We start from the raw sequence: 13,767 nt of genomic DNA on the forward strand, positions 1-13,767 counted from the left end.
TTTTTTTTCTTTTCTAAAAGTTTTTATTTAAATTCCAGTTAGTTAACATACAGTGTTATATTAGTTTTAGGTGTACAATGTAGTGATTCAACTCTTCCATACAACCCCCAATGCTCATCACAACAAGTGCACTCCTTAATCCCCGTCATCTGTTTAACCCATTCCCCCCCCACCTCCCCACTGATAACCATGTTTGTTCTCTGTAGGTAAGAGTTTGTTTCTTGGTTTGCTTCTCTCTCTCTCTTTTACCTTTACTTGACTTTCTATTTATTTGCAGGTACTTTTGTTTTTTTTTTTTTCACTTTTCTCAAGCATGTTCCTAATTGCTCATTGGAATATTTTGGTGCTGTATGTAAGTGATGAATCACTAAATTGTACACCTGAGCTAATATTATACTGTATGTTATCTGACTGGAATTTAAATAAAAACAAAAACAAAATAAAACTTTAAAAAAAGAATATTTTGATAATGGCTAGTTTAAAATGACTATCAGTTCTAACATCACTGTCATTTTGGTGGTGCAATCTTTTTATTTAAAATGCAATTGAGATTTAAATGAGTACAAAAAACTGTGACTTTAAGGTGTACAATGCGTTGATTTGATACACTTATATATTGAAAAATGATTACCATCATATTGGTAGCTAACACCATCATCCTGTCACATAATTATCGTTTCTTTTTTTGTGGTGAGATCATTTAAGATCTACTTTCTTAGCAACTTTAAAGTATATAATATTGTTAATGATAATCACCATGTTGTACATTAGCTCTGGCATTATTTATCTTATAAGTGAAACTTTGTAACTTTTGACCAATATCTCACCATTTCTCTCAACCACCAACCCATGGTAACTACCATTCTACACTGTATGAGTTCAGCTTTTTTAGACTTCACATATAAGTGATATAATACATTTATATGACTTATTACATTTATATGACTTTGTCTGACTTATTTCACATAGCACAATACCCTAAAGGTGCATCCATGTTGTTGCAAATGGCAGGATTTCCTTATTTTTTATGGCTGAATAATAATTCATTGAATCTCACATCTTTATCTACTCATCTGTTGGCAGACACTTAGGATGTTTTTATATCTTAGCTGTTATGAATAATGCTTCAATGAACATGGGAGTGCATATATAATTTTGAATCCTGTTTTCATTTCCTTTGGATTTATACCCAGAAACATTGGATCATATGGTAGTTCTATTTTCAATTATTTGAGGAATTTTCATACTGCTATGAAAATAGAGGCTATACCAATTTAAATTCCCACCAATAGTGCACAACGGTTCTTTTTCCTCCACATCCTCCCCAACATTTATTATCTCTTGCTTTTTTGATAATAGCTCTTTTTTTAATTTTTTTATTATATTATGTTAGTCACCATACAGAACATCCCTGGTTTTTGATGTAAAGTTCGATGATTCATTAGTTGCGTATAACACCCAGTGCACCATGCAATACGTGCCCTCCTTACTACCCATCACCAGCCTATCCCATTCCCCCAACCCCCTCCCCTCTGAAGCCTTCAGTTTGTTTCTCAGAGTCCATAGTCTCTCATGCTTCAGTCCCCCTTCTGATTACCACCCTTTCTTTATCCCTTTCTTCCCTACCGATCATCCTAGTTCTTATGTTCCATAGATGAGAGAAACCATATGATAATTGTCTTTCTCTGCTTGACTTATTTCACTTAGCATTATCTCCTCCAGTGCCGTCCATGTTGCAGCAAATGTTGAGAAATCCTTCTTTTTGATAGCTGAGTAATATTCCATTGTATATATGGGCCACAACTTCTTAATCCAGTCATCTGTTGAAGGGCATCTCGGCTCCTTCCACGATTTAGCTATTGTGGACAATGCTGCTATGAACATTGGGGTGCATATGGCCCTTCTCTTCACTACGTCTGTATATTTGGGCTAAATACCCAGTAGTGCAATGGCTGGATCATAGGATAGCTAAATTTTTAACTTTTGAAGGGACCTCCACACTGTTTTCCAAAGTGGCTGTACCAACTTGCATTCCCACCAATAATGTAGGAGGGATCCCCTTTCTCCACATCCTCTCCAGCAATTGTTGTTTCTTGCCTTGTCAATTTTTGCCATTCTAACTGGTGTAAGGTGGTATCTTAGTGTGGTTTTGATTATAGCTCTTCTAACAGGTGTGAGATAACAGCTCATTGTGGTGTTCGATTTGCATTTCCGTGTTAATTAGTGATGTTGAGCACCTTTTCATGTACCCTTTGTCCATTTGTATGTCTTTATTGGAAAAATGTGAATTAAAGTCTTCTGCTCATTTGAAAATGGGTTTGTTTGGTTTTTGCTTTTGAACTGTACGAGGTTTTAATATATTTTAGATATTAAACACGTATAGGGTGCATAATTAGCAAATACTTTTTCCCTTTCCATAGGTTGACTTGTCATCTTGTTGATTGTTTCTTTTGCTGTGTAGATGCGTTTTAGTTTGATGTAGTCCTACTAATTAATTTTGCTTTTGTTGCTTGTGTTTTTGGTATCATATCCAAAATATTGTTGCCAAGCCCAATCTCAAGATTTTTTCTTTTCTTCTAGGAGTTTTACGGTTTCGTGTCTTATGTTCAATACTTTAATCTATTTCAGGTCAATGTTTGTAAGTGGTAATATAGGAGTTCAATTTCATTTTTCTGCATGTGGTTATCTAGTTTTTATAACACAGTTTATTGAAGAGACTATCTTTTCATCATTGAGTGTTTTTGGCTTTACTGTCAAATATTAGTTGATCAGATATGTAGGGGTTTATTCCTGGTTCTTTTTTTCTTTTTTTGTGGAAAATTGCCACCATTTTTATTTTTATAAAAATAAAGATGCATTGGCTATGGTTTATATGTTCAAATGATAAGATTATTCCTGGGTTCTTGATTCTATTTCATTGTTCTATTTTTATGCCGCAACCATAATATTTTAATTACTACAACTTTGTAGTACAGTTTGCAATCAGGAAGTCTGATGCCTCCTGCTTTGTTCTTTTTGGGGATTGCTTTGGTTATTCAAGGTCTTTTGTGGTTCCATATAAATTTGTAAGATTTTGTTTTATATTTCTGTGAAAAATGCTGTTTGAATTTTGATAATGGTTACTTTGAATCTATAGATGGCTTTGGGTAGTATGGATATTTTAACAATATTAATTCATCTGATCTATGAACAGAGGATATCTTTTCATTTGTTTTGTTTTCTTCAATTTCTTTTATCAATGTCTCATAGTTTCCATGTACAGATCTTTCACTTATCAATTTATTTCTGAATATTTTATTGTTTTTAATGCTATTATGAAGCATTGGTTTTCTTTATTTCTTGTTCAGACATTTCCTTATTAGTGGATAGAAACACAACTGATTTCTGTGTTTTCATTCTATACTATGTAAATTTGCCAAATTGATTGATTACTTCCAGTGGTTTGTTTGGTTGAGTCTTTAGGATATTCTCTATATAAGATTATGTCATTTGCAAAGATATAATTTCACTTTTTCCTTTTCCGCTTGGATAACTTTTATTTCTTCATCTTGACAGACTGCTCAAACTAGGACTTCCAGTACTATATTGAATAAGAGTGGTGAGAGTGGGCACCCTTGTCTTCTTGATCTTAGAGGAAAAGTTGTAAACCTTTCACCTCTGAGTCTGATGTTAGCTGTGGGTTTGTCGACACGGCCTTTATTATGTTGAGGTATGTTCCTTCTATACCAAATTTGTTGAAGGTTTTTTGTCATGAAAGGATGTTATATATATCTTAATTTTTAAAATTTTTATTGCAAATTAATTGATGTATAATGTGTAATTTTAAGGTATACAATATAATGATTTAATATATGTATATATTGAAAAATGATTGCCACAATAAGATTAGGTAACACTCATCACCTCACATAATTACAATTTTTCTCTTGAGAACTTTTAAGATCTACTCTCTTAACATTCAAATATACAATATAGTATTAACTATAGTCATCATGTTGTACATTACACTCCCAGAACTTATTTATAAGTAGAAGTTTGTACTTTTTGACCATTTTCACCTAATTTCCCTACCTACCACTCCTGCCTTAGCAACCAAGAACCTGCCTATGGTTTTTATTTTTTATTTTTTTTAGATTTCACGTAAAAGGGAGATTATGCAGTATTTGTCTTTCTCTGTCTGACTTATTTCACTTGGCGTATTGCCTTCAGGTTGTCACAAATGGCAATATTCCTTTTTATGGCTGAATAGTATTCCACTGTGTATATATACCACAATATTTTATCCATTCATCCATCAATAGATACTTAGGCAGTTTCCATATCTAGGCTATTGCAAATAATGTTGCAATGAACACGTAAGTGTAGATATCTCTTCAGGACACTGATTTTGTTCCCTTTGGATATATATCCAGAAGTGGGATTGCTGGATCATATGGCAGATCTATTTCTAATTTTTTGAGGTAACTCCATACTGTTTTTGTCTTCCACGATGGCTGCACCAATTTACATTCCCAACAACAATTTACAAGGATTCCCCTTTCTCCACATTCTTGCCAGCATTTGTTATCTCTTGTCTTTTTGGTGGTAACCATTCTAACACCTGTGATGTGATATCTCATTTTGGTTTTGATTTGCATTTCCCAGATGATTAGTAATGTTAAGCATGTTTGCATGCACCCATTGGCTATTTGAATATCTTTGGAAAAATGTTTATGCAGGTCCTTTACACATTTTTAAATTGAATATATATATATATATATATATATATATACACACACACATATATATACACATATATGTGTGTATATACACATATATATACACATATATATACACACATATATGTGTGTGTGTATATATATACATATATATGTGTGTGTGTATATATATATATATATTTGCTATTGAGTTACATGAGTTCCTTATATATATTGGATATTAATTCCTTATCAGATATGTGGTTTGCAATATTTTGTCCCATTCCATAGTTTGCCTTTTCATTTTACTGATTGTTTCTTTTGCTGTGTAGAAGCATCTTAGTTTAATATATTCCCACTTCTTTATTTTTGTTTATTTGTTCTTTGTGTTTTAGGTATCATATCCAAGAAACTATTGTTAAGATCCATGTGAAGTGTATTTTCCCTGTTTTCTGCTAATAGTTTTATGGTTTCAGGTCATACATTTAAGTCTTCAATTTGTTTCAAGTTAACTGTTGTGAATTTCATTCTTTTGTATGTAAATATCCAATTTCCCCAACAACATTTGTTGAAGAGAACTTTTTTTGCTTTACCAAGTATTCTTGACTTCCTTGTCAGATATTAGTTGACCATATATGGATGGTTTACCTCTGGGCTCTTAATTCTGTTCCATTGGACTATATGTCTGTTTCTATGGCAGTACCACACTGTTTTAATTACTATGGCTTCGTAATATAGTTTGAAAACATGAAGTGTAATGCCTCCAGCTTTGTTCTTCTCAAAATTGTTTTGGCTATTTGGGGTTTGTTATTCCATATGAATATTAGGCTTATTTCTTCTTTTTTAAAATTTTTATTTAAATTCTAGTTAGTTAACATACAGTGCAATATTGGTTTCAGTGATTCATCAATTACATACAACACCCAGTGCTCATAATAACAAGTGCCCTCCTTAATATCCATCACCCACCTGGTCCATCCCCCGCCCACCTCCCTCCATCAACCCTCAGTTTGTTCTCTATAGTTAAGAGTCTTTTATGATTCATTTCCCTGTCTCTCTCTTTTTTCCTCTTCCCATATGTTTGTCTGTTTCATTTCTTAAATTTCACATGTGAGTGAAATCATATGGTATTTGTCTTTCCCTGACTGACTTATTTCACTTAGCATAGTACACTCTAGCTCCATCAATGTCATTGCAAATGGCAAGATTTTGTTCTTTTCTTTGGCTGAGTTGTATTCCATCGTATATATGTACCACCTCTTCTTTATCCATTCATCAGTCAAGGCACATTTGGACTCTTTCCATATTTTGGCTATTGTTGATAATGCTGCTATCAACACTGGGGTGCATGTACTCCTTCAAATCTGTATTTTTGTATCCTTTGGGTAAATAACTAGTAGTGCAATTGCTAATCATAAGGTAGTTCTATTTTTAACTCTTTGAGGAACCTCCGTACTGTTTTTCACAGTGACTGCACCAGTTTGCATTCCCACCATCAGTGCAGGAGAGTTCTCCTTTCTCTACATAAGATTGCTTCTTCTATTTCTGTAAAAAATACCACTAGAATCTTGATAAGGATTATGTTGAATCCATATATGGCTTTGGGTAGCATGGGCATTTTAACAATATTAATTCTTTTAATCCATGAATGTGGGATATCCTTCCATTTTTTATATCTTTTTTCAATTTCTTTTATCAATATCTTTTAGTTTTTAGTGAGTGTAAAAATTTTTCACCTCCTTGATTAAATTTATTCTTATTATTTTTTGATGTTATTATGAATTGGATTTTCTATATTTTTTCAAATGGTTTATTGTTAGTGCATATAAACACTACTAATTTTGTATGTTGATTTTCTATCCTATAACTGTATTGAATTTGTTCGTTAATTCTAGCAGCTTTGTGATGGAGTCTCTAGGGTTATCATCTACAAATTTCACCTACGAGTAGAGAGTTTAATATTCTCCTTTCCAATTTGGATGACTCTTATTTTTCTTGCCTAATTTCTCTGGCTAGGACTTCCTAGCTATATGTTGAATAAAAATTTTTTTATTATGATATGTTAGTGACCATACAGTGCATCATTAGTTTTTGATATAGTAGTGTTCCATGATTCATTGTTTGCATATAACACCCAGTGCTCCATGCAATACATGCCCTCCTTAATACCCATTACTAGGCTAGCCCATCCCCTCACTGCCCTCTGCTCTGAAACCCTCAGTTTGTTTCCCAGAGTCCATAGCCTCTCGTGGTTCATTTCCCCTTCATTCTTCTCTTCCTTCTCCTACTGATCTCCCTGCTATTCCTTATGTTCCATAAATGAGTGAAACCATATGATAATTGTCTTTCTCTGCTTGACTTATTTCACTTAGCATAATCTCCTCCAGTCCCGTCCATGTTGCTGCAAATGTTGGGTGATCATTCTTTCTGATGGCTGAGTAATATTCCATTGTAAATATGGACCATATCTTCTTTACCCATTCGTCTGTTGAAGGGCATCTCGGCTCCTTCCACAGTTGACTATTGTGGACAACGCTGTATCTTTGGGGTAAACACCCAGTAGTGCAATTGCTGGGTCAGAGGGTAGCTCTATTTTTAACTTCTTGAGGGACCGCCACACTGTTTTCCAAAGTGGCTGTACCAACTTGCATTCTCTACATCCTCACCACCATTTGTTGTTTCTTGCCTTGTTAATTTTTGCCATTCTAACTGCTCTAAGGTGGTATAACATTTTGGTTTTGATTTGTAGTTCCCTGATGGCTAGTGATGTTGAGCATTTTTTCATGTGTCTGTTAGCCATTTGTATGTCTTCTTTGGAGAAGTGTCTGTTCATATCTTCTGCCCATTTTTTGATTTGATTATTTGTTTCTCATGTATTGAGTTTGAGAAGTACTTTGTAGATCTTGGATACCAGTCTTTTATCTGTAGTGTCATTTGCAAATATCTTCTCCCATTCTGTGGGCTGCCTCTTTGTTTTGTGGACTGTTTCCTTTGCTGTGCAGAAACTTTTTATCTTGATGAAGTCCCACAAGTTCATTTTTGCTTTTGTTTCCCTTGCCTTTGGAGACATGCCATGAAAGAAGTTGCTGTGGCTGATGTCGAAGAGGTTACAGCCTATGTTCTCCTCTATGATTTTGATGGATTCCTGTCTCACATCAAGGTCTTTCATCCATTTGGAGTTTATCTTTGTGTATGGTGTGAGAGAGTAGTCAAGTTTCATTCTTCTGTATATAGCTATCCAATTTTGCCAGCACCATTTATTGAAGAGACTGTCCTTTTTCTTTTTTTATTTATTTTTTTAATGATTTTTTATTATATTATGTTAGTCACCACACAGTACATCCCCGGTTTCCAATGTAAGGCTCGATGATTCATTAGTTGCGTATAACACCCAGTACACCATGCAATACGTGCCCTCCTTACTACCCATCACCAGTCTATCCCATTCCCCCACCCCCCTCCCCTCTGAGGCCCTCAATTTGTTTCTCATAGTCCATAGTCTCTCATGTTTCATTCCCCCTTCTGATTACCCCCCCTTTCTTTATCCCTTTCTTCCCCTACTGATCATCCTAGTTCTTATGTTCCATAGATGAGAGAAATCATATGATAATTGTCTTTCTCTGCTTGACTTATTTCACTTCACATTATCTCCTCCAGTGCCGTCCATGTTGCAGCAAATGTTGAGAACTCGTTCTTTCTGATAGCTGAGTAATATTCCATTGTATATATGGACCACAACTTCTTAATCCAGTCATCTGTTGAAGGGCATCTCCGCTCCTTCCACGATTGTGCTATTGGGTTGCTGCTATGAACATTGGGGTGCATATGGCCCTTCTCTTCTCACTCTGTATCTGGGTAAGCACCCGTGATGCAATGCATTATAGGCTAGCTCAATTTTTAACTTTTTAAGGGACTCACTTTCCAGTGGCTGTTAAGCTTTGCATTCCCACCAACAATGTAGGGGGATCCCTTTCTCCACATCCTCTCCAACAATTGTTGTTTCTTGTCTATTTTTGCCATTCTTGAGGGAGGTGGTATCTCAGTGTGGTTTTGATTTGAATTTCCTTGATGGCTAATGATTTTGAACATTTTCATGTGTCTGTTAGCCATTTGTGATATCTTCATTGGAAAAGTGTCTGTTCATATCTTCTGCCCATTTTTTGATTTGTTTATTTGTTTCTCGTGTATTGAGTTTGAGAAGTTCTTTGTAGATCTTGGATACCAGTCCTTTATCTGTAGTGTCATTTGCAAATATATTCTCCCATTCGTGGGCTGCCTTAGTTTTTCTGACTGTTTCCTTGGCTGTGCAGAAGCTTTTAATCTTGATGAAGTCCCATAAGTTCATTTTTATCTTTTGTTTCTCTTGCCTTTGGGGATGTGTCATGAAAAAGGTTGCTTTGGCCGATTGTAGAGGTTGCTGCCTATGTTCTCCTCTAGAATTTTGATGGATTCCTGTCTCACATCAAGGTCTTTCATCCATTTGGAGTTTATCTTTGTGTATGGTGTGAGAGAGTGGTCAAGTTTCATTCTTTTGCATGTAGCTGTCCAATTTTCCCAGCACCATTTATTGAAGAGACTGTCTTTTTCCCACAGATGTTTTTCCTGCTTTATCAAATAATGTTGCCCAAAGAGCCGAGGGTCCATTCTGGGTTCTCTATTCTGTTCCATTGGTCTATGTGTCTGTTTTTGTGCCAGTACCATGCTGTCTTTGTGATCACAGCTTTGTAGTACAGCTCGAAATTCGGCATTGTGATGCCCCCAGCTTTGTTTTTCCTTTTCAACAGTTCCTTGGCGATTTGGGGCCTTTTCTGTTTCCTACAAATTTAAGGACTATTTGTTCCAGTTCTTTGAAAAATGTCCTCTGTTTTTTTTTTTAAGATTTTATTTATTTATTTGACAGAGAGAGACAGCCAGCGAGAGAGGGAACACAAGCAGGGGGAGTGGGAGAGGAAGAAGCAGGCTCCCAGCGGAGGAGCCTGATGTGGGGCTCGATCCCAGAGCACCGGGATCACGCCCTGAGCCGAAGGCAGACGCTGAACGACTGTGCCACCCAGGCGCCCCAATGTCCTCTGTATTTTGATCAGGATAGCATTGAAAGTGTAGATTGCTCTGGGTAGCATTAGTTGCCCATAGAGCCAAGGGTCCATTTCTGGACTCTCTATTCTGTTCCATTGGTCTATGTGTCTGTTTTTGTGCCAGTACCATGCTGTCTTGGTGATCACAGCTTTGTAGTATAGCTTCAGAAAAAGCATTTGACAAAATACAGCATCCTTTCCTGATTAAAACCATTCAGAGTGTAGGGATAGAGGGTACATTCCTAAATTTCATAAAAACCATCTATGAAAAGCCTACAGCGAATATCATGCTCAATGGGGAAAAGCTGAGAGCCTTTCCCTTAAGATCAGGTACATGACAAGGATGCCCACTCTTGCCATTATTGTTCAACATAGTACTAGCAGTCCGAGCAACAGCAATCAGACAACAAAAAAGAATAAAAGGTATTCAAATTGGCAAAGAAGAAGTCAAATTCTCTCTCTTCACAGGTGACATGATACTTTAAATGGAAAACCCAAAAGACTCCACCCCCAAATTACTGAAACTCATACAACAATTCAGTAATGTGGCAGGATACAAAATCAATGCTCAGAAATCAGTTGCATTTGTGTAAACTAACAATGAGACTAAAGAAAGAGAAATTAGGGAGTCTATTTCATTTACAATAGCACCAGAAACCATAAGATATCTCGGAATAAACTTAACCAGAGAGGTAAAGGATCTATACTCCAGAAACTACAGAACACTGATGAAAGACATTGATGAAGACACAAAAAGATGGAAAAACATTCCATGCTCATGGATCAGAAGAACAAACATAAAATGTGTATGCTACCCAGAGGAATCTACACTTTCAACGCTATCCCGATCAAAATACCAATGACATTTTTCAAAGTGCTGGAACAAACAATCCTTAAATTTGTGTGGAACCAGAAAAGACCCCAAGTCACCAAGGAAATGTTGAAAAAAGAAAAACAAAGCTGGGGGCATCATGTTGCTGGATTTCAAGCTATACTATGTTGAATAAAATTGATGAGAGTGGGCATCCATGTCTACATTGTTCTTTAACACTTGTCTAAATGCATTACATAGCGGTTGTCACATCCATTCACTGACACAACACTGATTTTAATGTAGGAAGCAAGTAGCACTCTTAACAAACATTTTTTTTACATGTGTCATAAGCTTCTGTATATGCAATACAAAACCATTAATACATCCGTTTACTGATATAACAGTGGTTTCAAGACTGCAATCAAGTAGCAATCTTAAAAGCATATTTATTGCAATTCATTAAACACTTCTCTACATGTGTCACAGAATGGCTTTCTCATACATTCACTGATATAGCACTGATTTTAATGTATCAGATAACTAACACTCGACCGAAAAACTTTCTTACATGTGTTCTTAAACACTTCTCTATGCATTACAAAGTGGGCATCATATTCATTCACTGTAATAACACTTCTCAATGTAGCAATCAAGTAGCATTCTTAGAAACATCTTTATTACCACTGTTCTTAAACACTTTTTTACATGCATTACAGATTGGCTTTCACAGAAATTCTTTGGTAGAACACTATTTGCAAGGTAGCAAGCAACGTTCTTTGAAACATCGTATTACAAGTATTCTTAAACAAGTTTCTTCATGACTTACAGTATGGCTGTCTCATCCAATCACTCATATGACACTGATCCAAATGTAGCAAGGCAGTGGCACTCTTACAAATATGATTTTAACAAATGTTCTTAATAACTCCTCAACATGCATTATACAATGGCTATCACACTCATAATACACTGTTCTCAATGTAGCAACCAAGTAGAATTCTTAGAAACATCTTTATTTTAAGTGTACTTGGCTCCCTTGTCAAATAATAGTTAACTGTCTATGTGGGTTTTTTTCCCTGGGTTCTTCATTTTGTTTCATTGGTCTATGTGTTTTTTTTTAAACAAGGATTTATTATTTTATTTTATGTTTTATTTTATTTTATTTCATCATGATAAGTATACTCTTTACTCCCAATCCACTATTTCACCCATTTCCATACGCCCTTTCCCTCTGTAACCAGCAGTCTGTTCTCTATAGTTAAGAGTCTGTTTCTTGGTTTCTCCCTCTCTCTTCTTTTTCCATTGCTCATTTGTTTTGCTTTTTAAAAATTCCAAATACGAATGAAACCATATGGTATTTGTCTTTCTCTGACTGAGTTATTTCATTTAGCACTATACTTTAGCTCTCTCCATGTCATTGCAAATGGCAAGATTTCATTCTTTTTAATGGCTGAATGATATTCCACTATATAAATATATAAATGTAAATATGAATATAAACATATATGGCATGTCTTCTTTATCTATTCATTTATCAATGGACACTTCGGCTGCTTCCATAGCTTGGCTATTGTAAATAAAGCTGCAATAAACTAGGGGAGAATGTATCCCTTTGCATTAGTTTTTTTTTTTTTAATTTGGTGGGTAAATACCCAGTAGTGCAATTACTGGGTCATAGGGTAGTTCTATTTTTTATTTTTCGAGGAACCTCCATACTGTTTCCCACAATGGCTGCACCAAATTGCATTCCCACCAACAGTGCATGAGAGTTCCTTTTTCTCCACATCCTCACAAACACTTGTTTCTTGTATTTTTTATTTTAGCTATTCTGACAGGTGAGAGGTGATCTCATTGTAGGTTTGATTTGCATTTCCCTGACGATCAGTGACATTGGGCATCTTTTCATGTGTCTGTTGGCCATCTGTATGTCTTCTTTGGAAAAATGTCTTTTCAGGTATTCTGCGCATTCTTTAAATGGATTGTTTCTTTGGTGTTGAGTTTTATAATTTTTAAAATATATTTTAGATATTAACCCCTTATCAGTTATAGCATTTGCAAATATTTCCCCCCATTTAATAGGTTGTCTTTTTGTTTCATTAATGGTTTCCTTCACTGTGCAAAATCTTTTAGTTTGATGTAGTCCCAATTGTTCATTTTTGCTTTTGTTTCCCTTACTTGAGGAGATATAATCTAAATTTTTGTTGTTAATAAGCCTCCCAGTCTGTGGTGTTTTTCATAACAGCCCAAATGGACTAAGACATGTTTGAAGTCTTCCTCTGTCTCTATCTTACAAGGAAATATAATTGCATTTACGGTCTCCATATATAATCCAGGGTAAGATCCGCTGAATTCCTTAATCTAATTGAATCTTTTTAAAAAAGATTTTATTTATTTATTCGACAGAGAGAGACAGCAAGAGAGGGAACACAAGCAAGAGGAGTGTGAGAGAGAGAAGCAGCCTTCCTGCCGAGCAGGAAGCCCAATGCGGGGCTCGATCCCAGGACCCTGGGATCATGACCTGAGCCGAAGGCAGATGCTTAACGGCTGAGCCACCCAGGCACCCCATCTAATTGCATCTTTTGTCATATAAGAGAATATTCACTCTTCTGCCATATAAAGTTTTATTATTTAGAAGTTTTAAGGATTAAGAAGTAGACATGTCTTTTGGGGGGGCCACCATTCAACCTATTCCAGGCTTGGAACTTCCACTTTGTTTCATAAGGCTAGGGAACCAGGAGAGGTTATGCTGGAAGAGGAAAGAATTTTTCCCTTTTCCCTGGAAGGCATTTGACTTGTTGCTTCCTTCATCCATAGGGGCAAATCAGAAGTGTATGCACAAGTACAATTAAAGACAAACTATAAAGTCCAAGTAATTTGTGTTTATTATTTTGTGGTATTTTTTTCCTGTCTTAGGGGATTTTTTCCTGTTTTAGGGGAGCATTTCCAAGTGATCCATTTCGAGCTGGCCTTTCTAAGGCTTTTCTTGTTGAAAAGGGTTTAGATTAATGATAGAAGCTTAATTGCCTTCCCCTTTCAGTGACATTTGAATTTTAATTAAAGACTCACAGACCTAGAATCTCAGAGATTGGTGATTACAGTAAGCTCAAGATCCACACTGTATAGATGGAAAAATGGGGACTCTGAAAAGGTAAGTCTCCATGGTAAACTCTGGAAGACAAAA

This window comes from Ursus maritimus (assembly GCF_017311325.1).
Source record: "Ursus maritimus isolate PB19 chromosome X unlocalized genomic scaffold, ASM1731132v1 scaffold_X1, whole genome shotgun sequence".
In the NCBI taxonomy this organism is placed as follows: domain Eukaryota; kingdom Metazoa; phylum Chordata; class Mammalia; order Carnivora; family Ursidae; genus Ursus; species Ursus maritimus.